Source organism: Nicotiana sylvestris, chromosome 5 (genome assembly GCF_000393655.2).
Source record: "Nicotiana sylvestris chromosome 5, ASM39365v2, whole genome shotgun sequence".
Taxonomy (NCBI): Eukaryota; Viridiplantae; Streptophyta; class Magnoliopsida; order Solanales; family Solanaceae; genus Nicotiana; species Nicotiana sylvestris.
The window spans coordinates 160,854,899-160,873,530 of record NC_091061.1 but is presented as its reverse complement, the minus strand read 5'-3'; the positions used below and the strand labels follow the sequence as shown (position 1 = coordinate 160,873,530).

General features: G+C 37.7%; 1 long non-coding RNA gene across 1 annotated transcript; it reads right to left on the bottom strand.

Annotated features, from left to right (window-relative positions):
- Positions 1-1,869: 1,869 nt before the first annotated feature.
- On the bottom strand, positions 1,870-4,020 carry LOC138891162 (uncharacterized). Its single transcript, XR_011407483.1, has 2 exons — positions 3,567-4,020; positions 1,870-1,947 (listed from the first exon to the last, which is right to left on the bottom strand). It is a non-coding gene; the product is annotated as an uncharacterized lncRNA (long non-coding RNA).
- Between the last annotated feature and the right edge of the window lie 14,612 nt (positions 4,021-18,632).

Genomic DNA, 18,632 nt, shown 5'->3' with positions numbered 1-18,632 from the left:
CACACAAGTCCGAATCAAATTAATGCGCAAGTAGTAACAAGTAAGATGCATCAAGATGGTCATTTTCATTTTTGGTGCACCTGTCCTAGACAGACTCAACCCCTTTGTTGAGCCTCCAAAGTCAGATGCACGTGATGCAAACAAACGTTCCTACTAGGGATCCGGCATGTGGCTTTGTTATACTAGGTTCAGAACCTGGGTGTTTGTTTTAGACCTGGCTTACCCGAGCGGACAGCTCGAGCCGAGGGGGGTAGCGTACCGGGAATACAGAAGCTTCACCGGCTTAGCAACTTGTCCGAACCTCGTTCTAAATTGGGATTTGACACTATACAGAAAAGAAGTCGTACGAAGTACACCCTTCTTCATGATTTAGAAGACTGAGAGAGGAGATGGGTTTCGGCACAGTTTATACACAGTTCACGTAATATCAAAGCGGTAAAAGCAACATTTAGCACATTAGGCTTAATCATGTAAAAATCAGATAAAACCAAATATAACAATTTATATGAGCTCGAATTTCTAACCCTGAACCACTGGTTCTGGGTTAAGTCCCCAGCAGAGTCGCCAGAGCTGTCACACCTCCTTTTTCCGCCCCCGCGAGGGTACAAGGAGTTTTTTTCAATTAAAGGACAGTCGAAACGGGATTTGTTTATTTATTTCAGAGTCGCCACTTGGGAGATTTAGGGTGTCCCAAGTCACCAGTTTAATCCCGAATCGAGGAAAAGAATGACTCCATATTACAGTCCGCGAACCAGAAATCCGGATAAGGAATTCTGTTAACCCGGGAGAAGGTGTTAGGCATTCCCGAGTTCCGTGGTTCTAGCACGGTCGCTCAATTGTCATATTTGGCTTATTTATCTGATTTTAATACAATTATGAACCGATGTGCCAATTTTAACTCTTTACCACTTTATTATTATTATTATTATTATTATTATTATTTTTAAAAAAATTGTGAACATCGTTTAAAACATGTCTTTGGATTACGTCACATGAAATGCACCCGCAATCCGGAACACATTTTTATTCAATGTTTTAGGATTTAGATTTGGTTCGCATGAAATGCGCATCCGAGTTTAAGAAGGTAAAATTAATTAAATCGCGCCTAAAGAGTCTAGCGTATCATTATTTTGGGTAGGGCCATGAAATTTGCTAAAACGGCTCCTTCCTAATTCTAAGCGATTAAATGTACATTTATTGAGGGCCCCGCAATCTATACATTTCATTAAGCGAGGCTCATCTCATTTATTTGGACAAATCTTAAAACGACTACATTTTTCTATAAAAAGAGTCTCTAAAATAAAGAAAGAAAATCCTAATTTATTACTAGCTTTTATTATTTTAAGAAGACATGACATGCTAATTGCTTAATTAATACAAATATTGATGAAAAAGGAATTTCACTCTTAATTTCGAAATTATAAATAAAATAAAAATTCAACAACTAATATTCAAAATAAACAAATATAGCTAGATTAAAACTCAGCATTGTTATTTTTTTAAAAAAAATTTATTGAGATTAATTATTCACAATCATTTGAAACTAGATTTAACCATAATTACTAAAGCTTATTAGAAAGTTTATTAGACTTAAACGTTCTCTTAATCTTGCTTAAGCTCAAGTCATGCCTTAATGCCTAATTTACGATGTTTAATTTAAATTCGTGTCTTAGCTAAATTTAGCTACTTGTTCATGATCAACCTATAATCTTGAAGCCTTCATAACTAGTGAATTAACCTATTTTGCCGAACTGATTTATTACAGAATAACTTATGATATTATTTTCTTATTCCAGTTATTATTTAGTAATTCATGAAATAGCTTAAATACAGTCAACAAAAGGAACAAATAAATAAAAAACGAAATTAAAACTTCAAATTTTCATTCTTCATATGTATTCACGCTTCATATTTCGGATTACAATAAACAGCTTTTCAGTTGTGTACCTGATATTGGAAGCAAAAGAAAATGAATATGAGAATCAGCAACAGCAGTAAAATCAGTACAACACAGCAACAATAGCCCAGCAACAATAACAACCCAGTAACAGACCGGTGGAGTAGTAATCCAAAAAAAAACAAAAGCTTCAGCTTTTATGAAACAACAATCAATTCTGATTTCAAACAACAAAAGAAAACAGAATTTTTTTTTAGTTTTTTTTTATTTGAAAACTTAAATATTTTTCGGAATTTTCTATCTCTTAAATGTTCAGCCCTTTTCTCTCTCTTATTTTCAGATTTGTTTCTCTCTCCCGTTTTTTTTTTTTTGTCCGTGTATTTCTTCTCCTGTATTCTTGTTCTTTTTTCTTCAAGACTTCACATATATAACACATCTCATAAACCTTTTAATCAATTAAATCAATACTTTTTCTCTACCCAACCCATTATCTTTCCACTCATCCCCATTACATTAAATAAACATATCACACCACCCCATTATATTTTGTCCCCCATGCTTTATTTAAAATAATGCAAGATTCCCCTTTAATTTAAATCTTGTCCCCCCTTTATATTAAATAATCATATCACAACCCACCCCATTTCATTTTGTCCCCCATGCTTCAAATAAACAATTTCAAAATGTACAATTCCTAAACTACCCCTTCCGACCTTACTGAAATTACCAAACTACCCCTAAACGTACTACAAATTTACCAAACTAACCATCAGCTATAACACATCAATTAATCAAACTTAACCAAAATATAGACAATATGATCAATTTCTAACAATGTTCAAACAACAATATGAACATGGATGAACATCATAACAACAATATCACATGAACACGATTTTAACAACATTTCAACAACAAATCACATGAACACGAATTGAACAACAAAGAACAACTAAAATTTGATTGAACAATATTTTAGCAACAAACAATCCTATTTTCGGATTCAACAACAACAACAATCAAAGTATGAAGATTTCTAAATTCAATCATATTGAACTTAAAATCAACTCTAACAACATTACAACAAACAATTCTTATATTAAACTTAAAACAAGATTATGAGAACAATTCAAGCAATAATCATAAATGGTAAACAAGAAATCAAACTATATAAAATTCGGATTCAAGATCATCCAAACAAAGTATGAACATGAATGAATCTATTTTAAGACAACAAACATGACGGATTAAACGATTAAAACAATATATTCCTTTAATACAACTAAATTCTTTAAACAAATAACAAGATCGACGAAGAAACAATTATGAACTTAAACTTGAACTTAACAATATTAACAATTTCTAACAATACATAAACACATGAAACAAATTGAAGAAATAGTTGATTAAATTTCAATTTGAATCTAACAAACATCAAACTAACAAATACTTACTTAAACAATAATACAAACATGAAATAAACATGAAAACAACTAATTAAACTTCTATTTTGAAATCTGAAAATTAATTTAACAAACAACATGAACACAATAGAAAATTATTTCAAAGATGAACAACGAACAAAACAAGGATTAAATCATTTAACGATTTTGGATCCGGAAAATATCAAACAAAATATGAACAAAAATAAAACTCAAAAACAACTAACCGGAGATGAATCAACGACGAACTTTGATTGTAAACAAATCTGTCCAAGCCTCGACCAAAGCTCGAACGAAGGACGACGAAGACGAAGAAGAAGTAGAAGCAGCGGCGGAGGAAGGAGGAGCAGCGGCAGCGTCGCGGACAGCCATGGCTGCTCGTCGCAGCTGGACACGGGCAGCAGCTGGTCGTCTACTGCTGCTGCGTTCAGCAGCTTATGGAGAAAATGGAGCAGCAGTTCGGGAAGCCATGGACGACGCAGAGGCAGCAAGAAAAAGCAACAAACATGGCGATGGGTTGACGACGAAGACGCAGCCATGGACGAGCCTTTTGAGCTTGACATGGAGAAGATGGGCTTCTTGGTGGTGTGTGCGCTTGTGTCGAAGGAGATTAAGCTGCTGGAGCTTAGCCATGGCAGCCATGGATGTGTGTTTTAGAGTTTGGAGAAGAAAGAAGAAAAGAAGAAGAAGAATGATAGGGGGGGCGGATGACTTAGGTCATTTTTAGGATTTTTTTTTTTTTTTTTTGTTTTGTTTTGTGTCTTTGAAATGCAAGATAGGGGTATTGGGTCTTTTGGGTTATGGACTGGGTCGACCCAGTTCGAAATGGACTGGGTCGTAGGGAAGATTGGGCCATTTTTTGGGCCTATGTCTTGAAATTGAAGAAGAGGCCTAATTCCGACTTTCTTTATATTTTCGCTCTCTTTTCTTCTTTTATTTTTTCTAAAACTAAATTATAAAAATACTTAAACTATTATTAAAGAACTAAATTAAGTTATAAAAGTGCAAATTAACTCCCAATAACAATTAACGCACAATTAAGTATTAATTAAGCATAAAATTGTATATTTGGACATTAAATGCTAAAAATGCAAACGATGCCTATTTTTGTAATTTTTAATTTTTGTAAAACAATTTTAATTACTAACAATTGTAGAATTAAATACTACATGCAAAATGCGACATATTTTTGTATTTTTTTATTAATTTAGCGAATAAACACGCACAGACAAATACAAATAATTCTTCAAAATATCACAAAATATCACAAAATTACACACCAAAGAAAAATCATTTTATTTTTGAATTTTTTGGGAGTAATTCTCATATAGGGCAAAAATCACGTGCTTACAATCACATCTTACTCATAATGCTTCATTTACTCTCTTTTTATTCTCCGACTAATATTTTTGTCTATCACTTTATTCTCAAAACTTCAACATAGTGTTCTTTCACTTTTAGCTCCCCTTGCTTCATCTCACTGGTTCTTCAGGATGCCTAACTTTCTCTTCTTTTTTTTTACTATGGATGAGAGTCATATAAAGGTAAATATTTATCCCTTCTACGATTCTAGTGCCAATCTTCTAAATATTTGGACATTTATTAGCCATATCTAACTGTACTTATTATAGAGTGCACAATCTGGGTGTCTCACAAGGAAAACTATTACCACGTTTGCATTATCCTTCGGAAATATTAGTTAATTATAACAATCCATCCGCCAGTTTGGGTTACTCTAACTCTAGCTAGATCCTGATATCCCATCCTTCTCTTAAACTATATCTGTTAGCTCCCATAGGGCATAACTAAGATGGATGTGGCCAATTGTATATATCTCTATTACTGTTGAAAGTAATGCAAATTTTTTATACTTCTCCGCTTGAATTGTAAGTACTGATAATCTTCGCTAACTGGGATGTCGTACCCTTCTGTACCTTGCTTCTTTTACTTGTTGAAACTTGTATCTACCTTTTGATTCTCTTATTGCTTTTTACCATATGGATGGATATGTATTCATGCCTTAGGGCTCCTTTTCAAAAAACTTACACGTCTTAGTACACACATGATTTATTGAAGACTTTACATTTACTCATCATAAGCATGATGTAAAATCGAGTTCCTCTTACTCAAATATTCCAAAGCCACATTCAATCTCTTACCAACTGTCTTTCTAGATGTAGATATCATTGTATTATGAATAAAATAGAATTTAGGAGTTTGAAGTCTTACAACTGAGCTCTACCACATGATCTAGAGTAAGAAGAAAGAGTGACAGTCCTAAATGCCATGTAGTCTCCTGCTCATAAGTGTGGTGCACACTCATAAACAAGACTCTACTAGACACGGCTTGTAGACTCCCCATGACAGAACTGCTCTAATACCACTTTTGTCATGACCCAGGTTGATAGGCCGTGACGGGCACCCGATACCTTACTCAACCGAGTACCAATGTAGCATATTTTTCTCATCGTTCTATCATGGGTAAATGGGACAAAAGGGCTATCATGAGATAACTAGAATAAAATATAAGAGAATACTAGATATAGGATGACGCAACATGATATAGAAACTTATACATGTGACGTACGAGCGTATAAGGCCGACATGATCATTTGTAAACTCAAAACATAGGCCGACAAGGCCATACAAGTATCAATTTACCTGACATCTATCTACAAGTCTCTAAGAGTACATAAACATCATAAAGGTCAGGACAGGGCCTCGCCATACCAGTCAATACATGTCCAAAGCATACTGACCAAATAGACAACTCTGGAGCAAGTAGAGTTCACCAACACCTTTCGCTGAGCTGATAGCCTACTAGGAGGATTGTAAACTTGTCTATCAGGACCTGCAAGTATGAAATGCAGCATCCCCAAGCAAAAGGGACGTCAAAACTGATAAAGTACCGAGTATGTAAGGAATGAAAAGTAGTATATAAAAGACATGAAAGAAACATGGAGTAATAGACTTGACCTGTAAGTCTGTATAGCTCTGTGAATTATGAAACATTTATAATGTCATGCATGTGTATATAAGTGTCATATCATGCATAGGTATATGTGTACATAACATCATCAAGCCCCTAAGGGCATCTCATCATATCATCTCGGCCTCTGTAGGCGAAATCATCAATATATACCAGCTGATCAGGTGGTGGTGCGTATATAACGCCATAACCTTTCCCCTTACCCCATATACATATAATATACGTGTATATAACACCATCTGGTCATGGGTCAATGTACATGTATAAATGAATGCAATGCATCAGAAACAAGTCAATAAGATCTCTTGGAATATCATAAGATCATTATCCCTTTGGATAAACTTTATCAACTTACGTATTTTCTGAGACCCATGAACAAACGATATAATAATAGGACACATGGGGATTTAATAACATAGGAAACCCTAGTACTTCTAAGAATAGAGTCACTTGTGAAAGTTGCGTGTTTGCTCGTTTTGTTATATCATATGGATTATGCCAAAAGGAAAGAAAGGATAGCCTTAACATACCTTAACTCCGTTGGGTCCTTAATATCTTCCAAGCAATTCTTCAAACAACTCAATTCAATCTACCATAGCATAAAGAGACTCAAAATCAGTGCTGAGTAAAGGCTAAGTCTGCAACTTAAACTGGTAGCTCATTTATGTAAATTTGGGCAGCATATCCCCTGTAACAAGGGCCTCCTCCAATACCATATACCAACAACAACAACCAGATAAATCCAGCAACATATAAATATCAATAAGAAGACACCATATAGCAAGAAAAAGTCACAACTACTTCACGACGAGCGGCAAGCTCCGATTGGAATCCGTATACCCTTTATTACCCCTTATAGACTTATTACTTCAACTTAAAAGTATCATTAATATGATAATGAAGTCATTCATCAATGATTACAGCCTTATACCATATATTTATAACAACGAAAACAATCCACAACTCCAATTATCCTCAATTAGCAACTTTATTCAGTAGTTCATGTCTAGTCCATCCATTTAACTTAATCAACATCAAAATAACCTTAAGAACATGCAAGAACACAATATAAATGCCTCCTATAGTAGCTTCAAGTTAAAATCCAAGTTATATTTAGCTTACAACATCCCTCAATGGCAGTACGACACCATAGAAGTAGCTTAAGCTAATCGAAGTATTATCTTGTAGTTTATCATTCTAACAACTTAACCAATATACAATCATGCTTAAGCACAATTACTTGGCTGTTATACTCACCTTAGACAGTAGCAACCACTTGAAATTTCAGCCAAACACAACTCACAACGATCCTCAATGACAACACAACCTCAAAGAGCTGTTGTTCTTCACTAGAACTAACTTCTAATGTTGGAATATGGTGTAATCACTTTGGAATTACTTCAAACCCTTATGGTATCTATTTATGAGGGGTAGGAGAAGTTTGGAGATGAAGTTGACTCGAAAATGAGCAGAAAATAGGCGTCCAAATCGTTTTTAAAGTGAAGTAGGTCAAGCACCGCCTAAGTGGGTCCTGTGGGAGCTGTTGCGCAGTCTCGCAAAAATGCGAATATCTCTCTACTCCGATGTTGTATCGACAAACGTTTTAATGAGTTGGAAAGTAGACTAATAGATCTTTAATTTGATAGGTAGATCATCAAATAATTCTAAGTATCTTTGGAGACAATCTCAACTACATTTGACCTAATTTTCAACACATTATAAATGTAACTTATGATGACCTTTGCCAACTTTTATTCCACAGATTGTGTGACTTCAAAATAACTCATATCATAACATTCTTATCATGTTAAGAACCTTAGTATCACCCCAAAGTACATGTTATAACATTCCATACTTGTCGAGGACAGGAAGTCAGACCTTTTCAAAGTAAGGCAAAAGGATAATGAGATGCTCAGAGAGTTCGTGTCCTAGTTTCAAATGGAACGGATGGACCTACCACCGGTCCTTGATGAATTGGGCCATCCAAGCTTTCACCCAAGGACTCAATGTTCGAAGCTCTGTGGCTTCCCAGTAGTTGAAGCAAAATCTGATAGAATATTCGGTTGTTACTTTGACCGCCGTACATAACCGATATCAATCAAAAATCAGAGTCGAAAAGATGACCAACTTGGGGACCTTCCGGTATTGGTTTATCTCGTCAGAACCGTTTACGAAGTCAAGAGAGGTATCGACCGTGAACCAAGGTCAAATAGGGATCGGTGTCAGCCTTATAACGGAGATCGATGAAGTAGTGAGTCCGGGCAGAATTCTATGTGAAGTGAAAAGAGAAGTGATCGAGGTCAGAGCAACCGGGGACTCATGAGCAAGAACGACTTCGACAGGCCTATCAGGCATAAGGAAGCACCGAGGTTATCGGAATATAACTTTAACGTCGATGTTGCCGCCATTATATCAGCTATCGGGCGCACCAAGGACACTAAGTGGCCTTGAACTCTACAATCAGATCTAGCCCAAAGGGATCCTAACCAGATGTGCATATATCATGGCACTCACGGCCACAGAACAAAAGATTGCCGACAGTTGAGAGAGGAAGCAGCCCGGTTATTCAACAACGGGCACCTTTGAGAATTCCTGAGTGATCGAGCCAAGAACCATTTGAGGAATAGGGATTCTAATAAATAGACCGAACATGAAGAACCTCAACATGTCACTAACATGATCATCGGTGGGGTCGATGTCCCTCAAGGGCCGATGTTGAAACGCACCAGGGTATCCATCACAAGGGAAAAACGTACTCGAGATTACATACCAAAATGAACCTTGTCATTCAATGACGAGGATGTCGAAGGAATCGTGCAGCCCCTCAACGATGCACTAGTAATATCTATACTCATAAATAAATATCGAGTTAAGTATGTGTTAATTGATCCAGGTAGCTTGACCAACATCATTCGATCGAGGGTCGTAGTACAACTCGGCCTACAATATCAAATCATGCCTGTAGTCCGAGTTCTGAATAGATTCAATATGGCATGTGAAACCACTAAGGGAGATATAACATTACTAGTGAATGCCGCTAGGACCATCCATGAAACCAATTTTTATGTGATCGAAGGAGATATGAGGTACAACGCCCTGTTCGGGAGGCCATGGATCCACAACATGAGGGTAGTACCTCAACTTTGCACCAAGTGTTAAAATTCCCAACACCGGGAGGGATTACAACAATCTACGGAGAGTAGCCAGCCACAAATGAAATGTTTGCAGTCAAAGAAGTGATTCTGATATCCGCACTTACAACATCAAAGGAACCAAGTTCAGGTACAAAGCAAAAGGCTAAATAGCAATTACCAACATCGGCCACGACCCAACCGAATAAGCAAGGGACTGATGAAGACGATGATTACGGGGTTCCCAGATCTTTTATATCCCTCGATGATTCTGAAGCATCTAAGTCAATGGTCGAGGAGTTGGAACATGTCATATTGATCGAGCATTTACCCGATCGAAAGGTATACCTAGGCACGGGGTTAACTCCTAAGCTTAGGAAAAAACTTATTCGATTTCTTATAGCTAACATAGATTGTTTCGCTTGGTCCCGTCTTGATATGACAGGGATACCACTAGAGGTAACCACTCACAAGCTAAGCCTAGAACCAAAATCCCACCCGATCAAGTAGAAGAGGAGACCCCAGTCCGAGGTCAAACATGCTTTCATCAAGGGAGAGGTATCTAAACTCCTTAAAGTAGGGTCCATTCGGGAGGTTAAATACTCGGATTGGTTAGCAAACGTAGTTGTAGCCCCTAAAAGAAGGAGCAAATTAAGAATATGTGTAGACTATAAGGATTTAAATAAGGCGTGTCCCAAGGACTCTTTTCCTTTGCCCAATATCGATCACATGATTGATGCCACGGCCGACCATGAGATCCTCAGTTTTCTCGATGCCTATTCCAGGTACAACCAAATACGGATGAACCCGGATGATCAAGAGAAAACCTCCTTCATCACTAAATATGACACATATTGTTATAACGCAATGCCATTCAGACTAAAAAATGTTGGTGCCACTTATCAACGCCTAGTAAATCGGATGTTCGAGGAACAAATAGGAAAATCAATGGAAGTTTACATTGATGATATGTTGGTTAAGTCCTTGGGAGCAGAGGGACATTTAAAACATTTGCAGGAAACCTTCAGTATATTGAAAAAGTACAATATGAAGCTGAACCTGGAGAAGTGTGCATTTGGAGTCGGATCGGGTAAATTCCTCGGGTTCATGGTATCCAACCGGGGAATCAAGATCAAACCCGACAAGATCAAAGCCATCGAAGATATCACAGTGGCAGACAATGTAAAGGCCGTGCAAAGGTTAACCTGGTACATAGCCACCCTGGGGCAATTTATCTCGAGGTCCTCCGATAAGAGCCACCGATTCTTCTCGCTATTGAAGAAGAAGAACAACTTTTCATGGACCCTGGAGTGTCAACGGGCCTTGGAAGAGCTCAAGCGGTATCTATCGATCCCATCGCTTCTTCACACACCGTACATAGATGAACAGTTATACCTATACTTGGCAGTATCGAAGATAGCGGTAAGTGGAATCCTGGTCCGAGAAGAGCAAGGTACAAAACTTCCAATTTACTATGTTGGCAGGACTATAGGTGAGGCCGAAACTAGATACCCTCACTTAGAAAAATTGACACTCCCCTTGCTCAATGCCTTTAGGAAGTTGGAACCATATTTTCAATGTCATCCTATATGTTTTGTGGCTACTTAACCATTGCGAAACATAATGCATAAACCCGAGATCTCGGGGCGTTTGGACAAATGGGCCTTGGAAATCAGTGGGTACGATATTGAATATCAACCCCTGACAATCACTAAATCTAAGATTTTGGCAATTTTTGTGGTCGACTTTACGCTGGCCCTAATACCCGAAGTCGAAAGGGAGTTGTTGGTAAACTCGGGGATGATTTCGGGGATCTGGACCCTCTTTATAGACGGCGCCTCGAATGCAAAAAGGTCCGGACTTGGCATTGTATTGAAGCCACCAACAGACAACATAATTAGACAATCTATTAGGACTATGAAATTGACTAACAACGAGGTCGAATATGAGGCCATGATTGCAGGTCTCGAACTAGCCAAAAAGCTTGGGGGCAGAGGTGATCGAAGATAAGTGTGACTCCCTCCTCGTGGTAAACCAAGTTAATGGGACATTCGAGGTCAGAGAAGAACAAACGCAAAGGTACCTGGATAAGTTGCAGGTGACATTACATCGATTCAAAGAGTGGACTTTGCAACACGTACCTCAGGATCAAAACAGTGAGGCCGGTGCCCTTGCTAACTTAGGGTCGTCGGTCAAGGACGACGAGCTCAACTCGGGGGAAATCGTTCAACTCATGAGATAGGTAGTGGAAGAGGGCCATGCCGAGATAAACTCCACAAGCCTGACTTGGGACTGGAGAAACAAATATATAAAATATCTGAAGACTGGAAAACTACCCTCGGATCTAAAAAAATCGAGGGCCTTGCATATGAAGGCAGCCCAGTTCAGCTTTTCCGAAGATGGAACCTTGTTCAGAAGAGCGTTCGTTGGTCCACTAGCAATATGTCTAGGACCAGGAGATACCAAGTACGTTATGAGGGATGTTCACAAGGGCACCTGCAGAAATCATTCAAGCGCCAAATCATTGGTTCGAAAAATAATCAGAGCCGGCCACTACTGGATCGACATGGAAAAGGACGTCATTACACCCCATGTTTTTGTACGTGGAAGTACGCCATAAGTAAATTGATATAAGCTCGGAAATAAGATGTTACATCCCGCATTTTTTTATGTTGAAGTTTCGTCGTAAGTTCGGGAATGATATTATTTTTAGATTATAAGCACTATGCTATTCAAACAAGTGATAAGTAAATTCTTGAAGGTGAGAGGGTAAGCGAATCGAAGAAAATGAGTTTCGTCGAGGTTTGACATTTTGAGATAAAATACGGTCCGAGCTATAATACCCGATATTTATGGACTAGTGTCATACAAGGTACCACATGACCATAATAGTAAGGTGTGCAACATGTGTTAAATGTGAGTAGTATTTTAAGTAATTAGAGATAATTCCTAATTATGTGGATAATTGGGTAATTATGAATGAATGGGGGATTAACAAATCAATTAAGGAGTTAAGTAGATAATTATTTGGATAAGTTTGATTAAGCTCCCAAATGTGGTAGCCCACTATGCCATATAGTGACTCTTGAATTAAATGGAAAGGTGGCACATTTTAAAGAAGGTATGTGACACCAAGTCTTGAACGGTGGGGCCCACACCACCAAGACTTAAAATCCATCTCCAAATTCAAAATAAAGATGTATTACATCTATGTGAAAGGCTTCAGCAAGATGAACTCCATTTAGAAACGTGAGTTGCTTCAATCTCTTACTGAAACGAGACTTCGTAATGTTATAGCAACGGAATTTTGCGATTCTAAGGAAGTACGGTACAATCTTTCTCAAGAATATCACACGGATTTTCCCTACTTCGATCCGCCGTTATGTGTTCTTCGCAAAAGATGTGTGTTAGAGGAATTGTTAAGAGAATTGGTCCAGGTATGTTAAGGTTATCCCTTCTTTTCTTTTGGCATGATCCATACGATACAAAAGAAGCGAGCAAGTGCACAACTTCCATAAATGACTCTATTCATAGAAATACTGGAAGTGCCTATGTTCTTGATTACCCATATGTCTTATTATTCTATCATCTATTCATGGGTGTCAGAAAATACGTAAGTTTATAAAGTCTACTTCATGATATTACTCAAAAGCATAATGGTCTTATGACATTTTGAGAGATGTTATGAACGTACTTCCCATGAATTGCATTCATTTATACATATACATTGACCCATGACTAGATGGTGTTATATACGCGTATATATGTATATTATATGTATATGGGATATGGGAAAAGGTTACAGCGTTATATACATACCACCACCTGATCAGCTAGTATACATTGATGATGTTGCCCACAGTGGCCAAAATGATACGATTGGATGCCCTTAGAGACCTGATGATGTTATGAGCACATGTACCTATGCACGACATGACATTCATACGCATATGCATGACATTAAATGTATTTCATGATTTGCAGAGTTATCCAGACTTACATGTCGAGTCTTTTACTCCATGTTTCTCTCGTGTCTATTATTTGCTAATTTTCATTCCTTACATACTCGGTACATTATTTGTACTGATGTCCCTTTTTCCTAGGGATGCTACGTTTCATGCCCGCATGTCCCGATAGACAGCTCGAGAGTCCTCCAAGTAAGCTATCAGCGCAGCGGAAGATGTTGGTGCGCTCCATTTGCTCCGAATTTGTTTATTTGGTCACTATGATTTGGACGTGTATTGTTTAGTAAGGTGGGGCCCTGTCCGACCTTTATGGTATTTATCTACTCTTAGAGGCTTGTAGACCTATGTCATGTACGTAAAAGATTATATGGTCTTGTCGGCCTATGTTCAGTGTTCGAGTGGTCATTTTGGTCTTATAGGCCTGTATGTCTTATGTATAAGTTAGTATTACATGTTTTATTCTAGTTATCCTACGATAGCCTTTCTGTCTCATTTATCTATGATAGCATGATACTAAAAGACCCGTTATGTTGATACTCGGTTGAGTAAGGTACCGGGTGCTCATTGCGGCCCATCGGTTTGGGTCGTGATAGACGCAGAGTAGTTTGTACAAAAATGTGATGAATGTCAAAGACATGCTCCGATGATACATCAACTCGGGGAGCTGCTGCATTCAGTTTTGTCACCATGGTCGTTCATGAAGTGGGGAATGGACATCGTTGGCCCCCTTCCATGGGCACCCGGTAAGGCTCAATTCATATTGTTTATGATTGACTATTTTCCTAAGTGGGTTGGAGCCCAGGCATACGAGAAGGTCAGGGAGAAAGAAGTCATCGATTTCATTTAGGACCACATCATATACCGATTTGGAATGCCAACCGAGATCGTGTGCGACAATTGGAAACAATTCATGGGTAGCAAAGTGACCAAGTTTCTCAAAGACCATAAGATCAAAAGGATCCTATCAACACCCTATCACCCTAGTGGAAACGGACAAGCAGAATCGACTAACAAAACCATACTCCAAAACCTCAAAAAGAGGTTAACCGACGCCAAAGGAAAATGGAAAGAAATCTTGCCCGAAGTCTTATCAAGGGAAAAAGAGTGCAACGTCGGGCAGGATTTCCTTCCATTCTCTTTTGGTGTCGGTTAACCTCTTTTTGAGGTTTTGGAGTATGGTTTTGTTAGTCGATTCTGCTTGTCTGTTTCCACTAAGGTGATAGGGTGTTGATAGGATTCTTTTGATTTTATGGTCTTCGAGAAACTTGGTCACTTTGCTGCCCATGAATTGTTTCCAATTGTCGCACACGATCTCGGTTGGCATTCAAATCGACATATGATGTGGTCCCAAATGAAATCGATGACTTCTTTCTCCCTGACCTTCTCGTATGACTGGGCTTCAACCCACTTAGGAAAATAGTCAATCATAAACAATATGAATTGAGCCTTACCGGGTGCCCATGGAAGGGAGCCAATGATATCCATTCCCCACTTCATGAACGACCATGGTGACAAAATCGAATGCAGCAGCTCCCAGGGTTGATGTATCATAGGAGCATGTCTTTGACATTCATTACATTTTCGTATGAACTACTTCGCGTCTATCGCGACCCAAACCGATGGGCTGCAATGGGCACCTGGTACGTTACTCAACCGAGTACCAACATAACATATCTTTTCGTATCATGCTATCATAGATAAATGAGACGGAAAGGCTGCCGTAGGATAACTAGAATAAAACATGTAATACCAACTTTTACATAAGACATACATGCCTATAAGACCAAAATGACCCCTCGAACCCTAAACATAGGCCGACAAGACCGTATAATCTTTTACGTACATGACATAGGTCTACAAGCCTCTAAGAGTAGATAAATACCATAAAGGTCGGGATAGGGACCCACCTTACTAAACAATACATGTCCAAATCATACTGACCAAATAAGCAACTCCGGGGCAAATAGAGCGCACCAATATCTTCCGCTAAGCTGATAGCCTACTTGGAGGACTCTCGAGATATCTATCGGGACCTGCGGGTATGAAACGCAGCGTCCCCAGGCAAAAGAGACATAAATATAAATAATGTACCGAGTATGTAAGGAATGAAAATCAGTAAATAATAGACATGAGAGAAACATGGAGTAAAAGACTTGACATGTAAGTCTGGATAACTCTGCAAATCATGAAATACTTTTAATGTCATGCATATGTGTATGAATGTCATGTTGTGCATAGTCACATGTGTTCATAACATCATCAAGCCTCTAAGGGCATCCCATCATATCACCTCGACCACTATGGGCAAAATCATCAACGAATACCAGCTGATCAGGTGGTGGTGTGTATATAACGCTGTAACTTTTTCCCATATCTCATATACATATAATATACATATATACGTGTATATAACATCATCTAGTTATGGGTCAATGTACATATATAAATGAATGCAATGCATGTGAAGTACGTTCATAACATCTCTCAAAATGTCATAAGACCATTATGCTTTTGAGTAATATCATGAAGTAGACTTTATCAACTTACGTATTTTCTGACACCCATGCTTTTGGTACTGATATGTTGGGATCGGGTTGCACGCCGCAATAGGATGAATAAGGGTGAAATGTGATTGTATGGTGGGATTGGGTTGCACGCTGCAACAAGGAGTAATAAGGGTAGATAGGTGGGATCGGGTTGCGCGCTGCAACAGGAGGAATAAGGGTGATATGTGTTGACACTACTAAAAAAACCAGGGTTTAGCGACGAACAAAATCTGTAGCTAAACAGAAAAATTTGTCGCTAATCTCATTTAGCGACGGATTATCAAAAGATTCTTCTAGCAACGAGCATTTTAGCGATAGATTAGCGACGACGTTCGTAGCTAAATCCAATTTTTTTTTGTAGTGTGAGGAGTAATAAGGGTGGACTAGTGGGATCGGGTTGCACGTCGCAACAAGAAGTAATAAGGGTGAATGTTTATATTATTGTTGATTATATGGTGGGATCAGGATGCACATTGAATCAAGTGTTATTTATGTGTTTTTTTTTTGCTGAAATTTTGTGGTGTTGAAACTCCCTTAAGGATTGGTTATATGTGAGTATTGGCAGAACGACTGAGCCCCGTATTTACAAAATGCCAGTTATTGTTATATTTCATTCTATACTTCCTTTTTGTTTAGTATAAACTGTTACAAGTTATATGTTGTTATGTCCCGCCGTGCCTCGTCACTACATCGTCAAGGTTAGGCTCGGCTTACCAATACATGGGGTCGGTTGTACTGATACTGCACTCTGCACTTCTTGTGCAGATTTCGGAGCTAGTGGCTGATCGAGAGTTGGTTGCCATCACCGCATTCAGGAGACCCAAGGTAGTCCTGTAGGCATCCGCAGGCCATGGCGTCCCCTCCTATCTTTACTTCATTTTTGTTTTACTTTCTCCGAGACAGATGCATTTTTCTTTCAAACCATTATTTTTAGTATTTGTAGATTGTTCGTGAGCTGTGACACCATTTTCTGGGTGGTATTTACTTCTGTTTTCGTTAATAGTATAAGAGTAATTAGATCAATCATGTACTTTTGCTTTTATTTCCGCTGCTTTAGTTTTATTAGACCTTAATTATAAATAAACAAAGGAAAAATGTGTAATATTCTATAACGTTAGCTTGCCTAGCGAGTACAATGTTAGGCCCCATCACTTCAAGTGTGATTGATTTTTTTAGGCTGTAACTATTCAAGTTGTGCGGTTTGAATTTACTTTACCATTACTTATTTCAATTGTATTTTCAATTTACCGCTTTGTGTCAATTTAGTCCATGTATCCTTAAAATCACTTACAAATTCAATTGTTATCTGATTTTGAGGGCAAACAAAACCCAACTTAGAAAAAACAGGAGAAAGGGGAAGGTCTTAGGAAATGTAATAATTAGCTCTCCAAAATATTATGTTTATATAGGTGTTAGGTAACAGCTAACTAATACCTAGCGTATTAGGATTTTAATAACAATCAACTAGTATATTAAAATTTTGATAACAAGAAAAGTCCCTAATAAATCTGTATTGTCTAGTTCTTACCATTTCAAGGTAAGGCAAAATAAAATAATAAAGTGGAAATAGGGAACCCATTCTAATTAATGAAGGTGTTATGAAATAATAAAAGAAGAAGAAGAGTATTGCAGAGAAAAGTAGAGAGAAGAGAATTGTTATTGATATGGGATGAATTACAATGGAATAGAACACGCTATTTATAGGGAGAGGTTGTCTTAGCCACCAAGCAATAAACCCTAGAATCTCTCTAAATATAGACATTCACCTTAAATAGAATTCTATTTATAACACTCCCCCTTGAATGTTTATTCAACAGATAATGTGTCTCGTTAAAACCTTAACTAAATAAAATCTAATGGGAAAAAAATTGTAGAAAAGGAAAAAGAGTACGCATATCTAACAATACGCTTTTTGGTTGCCTCGTTAAAAACCTTGCAAGGAAAACCCAATGGGAAAAAACCTTGTAAGGAAAAAAGAGTGCAACGCATATTAACTCCCCCTGATGAGAGCATCAATTCACATCTTTAAGCATTTGCATTCCAATCTTGTGCACCATCTTCAAAGGATCTTTGGTAGAGATTTGATAAATAAATCAGCCATATTAACTTGAATGAATATGCTGAACCTTTAAATCATCATTCTTAATAGATGTATTGTCTTCATATGATCTTGTTGGAATCGTCAGTTCAATATCTTCACATAGAGGTGAAAACTCTTGCTATCATATTATCATGCTTATAGTTATAGCAAGATACATTTGTGCACAAATTGCATTGAGGAAGCGGTACTTCAAGATCAAGAATTGTATATGCTTCAAGCAACTTAAATCCTTCATGGATTATCATATAAGTTAAGTCATATAAGCCATATAATAGACTTTAGATGCATATCAAGTTTTTATGTCATGCTAGACATATAAGATATCGGAAACTGATTGCACATACCATTGACTTTATACTTTCAAGTATTTGAACTACATGTCCAAAACTAGATGTCTTTCATATTAAACCAATTCTATTTGAATTGTGTATCGTCTATTTGGCCAATATTTTTGTATCTGTCTCGACAGCCTTAAGATCCCCATCTATACTTAGTGCTATGATAGATGTTGTCGACGAACATTTTATATCGGTTCCAATAATTTTTCATAAAGACATAACA